The sequence below is a fragment of the Triticum dicoccoides genome, chromosome 1B (assembly GCF_002162155.2).
Source record: "Triticum dicoccoides isolate Atlit2015 ecotype Zavitan chromosome 1B, WEW_v2.0, whole genome shotgun sequence".
In the NCBI taxonomy this organism is placed as follows: domain Eukaryota; kingdom Viridiplantae; phylum Streptophyta; class Magnoliopsida; order Poales; family Poaceae; genus Triticum; species Triticum dicoccoides.
The window spans coordinates 380,116,116-380,120,329 of NC_041381.1; positions in this window are offsets into that span (position 1 = coordinate 380,116,116).

A 4,214-nucleotide genomic window follows, 5' to 3' on the forward strand; every position below is an offset into this window, starting at 1 on the left:
GTAGAATCTCCGGTGGACCACATCAGCAATCTCCCCGGACGTCATCCTTGAGGAGATCATCTCGCTTTTCCCCACCAAGGAATGCTGCCGCACACAAGTCCTCTCAACTCGGTGGCGCCCTCTATGGCGCACCGCGCCCCTCAATCTCGACTGTCGTCAGATATATGCCCTTCCTGAATTTGATCTCCTCAGAGCCATCATCTCTTCTCACCAGTAGGGCCCCGTTCAATGCCTCTGCATCCCGACACACTACCTGGTGTCCATACCAGACAAGGTGGACGCTTTGCTGACAACCCTTGAATTCGGAAAACTCCAGAAGTTTGAGTTGTACCATTACCACAAAAGTTTCATACCACGAACACACCAAGAATTCGTGCCCACACCACCGTTGCCCATCTCGTGGTTTTCCTCCTCTCTCCACACCTCCACCTTCGCCCGGTGCCATCTACCAGACGATCTGGTACAAATGCTTCGACTCCCACTGCTAAAAAAACTTCCGCTTGTGGTGGTTTATCTGTCGGAGGCCTCACTACACAACATCATCCACTCCAGTTGCCCTGTCCTGGAGCGCTTGCTGATTGTTTTGGGAATAGAAATCGGTATCAGTTGTCTCCAAATAAAGTCGCCTCACCTTAAAAGCATTGGAATTTGTTTTAAAGGACAGGAGCTCATCATTGAAGATGCCCCTTCACTTGAAAGGTTGCTCCTTCATAGTTGTTATACACCTTCATAAATAATTGTCGTCTCTGCACCCAGACTGGAGACCTTGGGTGTAATTCGTGACCTGTTTAATAATCACAAGGAGTTGGTGTTTGGCTCCTCACCTTTTTAGGTATCGTATATTATCATCTACACATTTGTAATCATATGCTGCATTTTTCATTTGTGCGCATAAGTTTTATATCATCTTGGAGTACACTTTGGGTTCCAATATTATGTTATTTGCTCAATGAATAGTTTGTCCATTGATAGCCTATCAATGCTGCTGGATTCTGTCAAGATCATATATATCAGAATGTATAGTTTTGATCTGGACATAATTATTGGCTTACTATGATGCTTTCGATCTCTGGAGAATTTATACATAGAGGTGATGATTTCATGCACATTGAAAGCCCATATATATTGTACTAGAATTAACTGTTCAGTTGTCGTTCTTTCGACATACTCTTTTTTCAAACCTTAATTGTTTTCAATCTTAATGTCTACTTAGGCAGAACCACATGGAGAAAAACATATAACTAATCGGTGGCGTAATAAGCACAAGGATTTTCTCAGTTCTCATGACATTCGTTTGAGGACAATAACGATGGGACGATATGCATCCAACCAGGCAAATAGAAGCTTTGTCACATTCTTCCTGTTGAATGCGAGGTGACTATTGTCCATGAGGCTTAATTTTTACAGCAAGAGATTTCTCACGGACAGACATGTTGAACAGCAAAAAACGAAGTTTCAGGTGGACAAATGGGCTTCTAAACGTGCTCAGCTTCTATTTACAACAAGTTGTAGTCATCCTGGAATAAAGTTTTTTGCACAGGATGTTGATTTAATGGATCATACCGATCCATTTGTTTGTGACTGCAAAAAAGAGTGGTTCCGTTAGATGTTACTGTCATGTTCAATCTGGGTTTTGTCTAAAAATTTGATGAACAAGTAATACTTGGGCTTTTTGTACCATTTGTATGCTTGAGTTGCATGTTGTTTCCCTCGTACTCCCCTCCACCTGCCACTACACTGTCGCATCTTCCACAGCTGCTGTTCGTTCCCGTCCGAGGCCTCGCCGTCGTTCTCCGCCTTGGTTCGCTCGCTGTGCCGGCGGCCGTCTGGCATTGTCAACATGGTCAACAACCAAGAGGAATCAGGAGATGACTGTACATGCAGAGGCTGACAGTAGGGACCCACCAGGGTCATTGCATTTCGCAAGCAGGTGCCTCGTTATTACAAGCCAAAAAATACTTGCTCCAAATTGTTTGACAAGTAGGTCCCACACCATTGTCAATGTAGTCAATAAACGAGGAAATTACCCAACGAGCGGATAACACCAGGGACCCAGCAGGTCACCCAGTTGTTTTTTAGTTTTAGAGACGGAGCTCAACTGCGCGCTGTGCGGAGGCTGTGGCCCGTCTAGCCCATGCTTACACTTTTATTAAGCACATGACGAGCCCAGTTGATATATTTTTTCTTTCTGAAATTGGCTAGCCCAGTTATTTTTTTGGAGAATACGAAAACCGAGGCCTACTTGCTTTTCTCAGCCCTGCTGGGTTGCAAATCTTTCAAGACGAGGAGGTATGTAAGTTGTAAGACATGGGCTTCCCCAGAAAATGGGCTATAAGATGTAAGAAATGGGCTGTAAATTTTTAAACCAAAGCCAACTGGCAATTGCATTAAAATATCATTTTTAGGATTTCTCTACTCTCTACTCTTATAAAAACCAAAGCCAACTCGCAATTACATTAAAATATCATCTTTTCTCCCACAAGATAAACTACTCATACAAATGCATCTTCATATTCCATGCAACGAACGAGCATCTTGCTAGTTAGGATTCTAAATTTCATTCATTTGTTTTGTGGAGAATTGTTTTTTGAATTTTACTTTGATATAATTTTTTGAAAATTATTTTTAACGTGACTCAAAATTTTGTGATTAAAAGAGTTCAGACTCCACCGAAATATGCAAAATTTCGTTGAATTTTTTAGCAATGCCCAGAATATATGGTCTGTAATGCTAATAAAAAGAATATGAGCTTCAAATATCCTTAAGAATTAGCAAATGGGCTGCAAATTATTGAAAATAATGGCTAATGGGCTGTATGTTGTTTTCCACATATTTGGGGGCTGACTTCTGGGCCTACTAGGTTGATGATGACGCTGTCCTAAATTTTTTTTTGACACGTACGCAAGGCTTTGTCAACTTAGTCAACACACAACAATGACTGTTGGATGTCCATCCAACGGCCGTCGTGCTTCTTCAATCTCTGATCTTCCTGCTCCGGCCGCCCAAACCAGCACCAACGGGACTGCCTGCTCCCTCCTCCCGTGGCTGGTTGTGCTGCCGCCAGGCCATCCCTCTAACCACCCACACATCATGTTATTTTCCGGCGACATCAGCCTCACCCCGCAGCCGACCAGTCAGTGCTCGTACTCCCCTTAGCATGGGCATCCGCTACGGTGGCTTCACCGGCTCTGGGTGGTTCTCTTCCTGGGCCTCGCCCTCGTCCACCGCGTTTATGCTCTCGGCGCGGCGAGGTCAACATGGTCAACAAAAAACAGCCATCGGAAGAGGCAGACAATAGGGGCCCACACAGGGAAATGCCTCCTTATTACCCGCAAAATAATGATTCCTCCACCTGATAGCTGGGACCCACCGGAAGGGCCTCTGTATTTCGCGAAAAAAAGTTCCCCCCACTGTCAGCTTGAACCCATCGGAAATGATTCCTTATTACGCACAAAAAAATGAATACTCCCCCTGCTAGCTGGGACTCACCTTGGTGGGAGGCTTACTTGTGGGCCTACTAAGTTGACGGGGACGGAGGGCTTTGTCAACTTAGGCAATATGAACGATTCTAGCTCTAATGACCGTACGATGTCCATCCAATGGCCGTAGAGCTTATTCAACATCTGGTCTTCATGCTCCAGCCGCCCAAAGCAGCGCCGGTTGTGTCGCATGCTCCTGCCTCCCGTGGCTGGCTGTGATGTCGCGGAGGCCTCACCACCCCCTACTACTCCCACCGCTGGCCATGACATCCCTCTACTCACCCACACCCCCCGTTATTCTGCAGCAACGGCAGCCTCACACCGCAGCTGAACCAGTGAACCCTCGTACTCCTCTTCGCGTGGGCATCCACTCCTGCGTTTCCCCCGGCTCCGCGTCGTCCCCTTCCTAGGCCTTGCCGTCGTCCACCGCCATGGTGCTCTCGGCGCGGCGTGGTCAATATGGTCAATGACTGACTTCCATCGGAAGAGTACTGTACGTGGAGAGGCTGAAAGCCGGGTCCACGGCAGCCGCAAGGAAGTGCCTCCTTATTACACGCAAAATAATTATTCCTCCACCTAATAGCGGGGACCCACCAGAGGGGACACCGTATTTCACGAAAAAAATGATTCGCCCCCTAACTGCTGGGACCCACCAGCTACATCTTCGCACGCAAGGAAGTGCCTCCGGAAAAAAACAATTTGCCCCCCTGACTGCTGGGACCCACCATCTACATC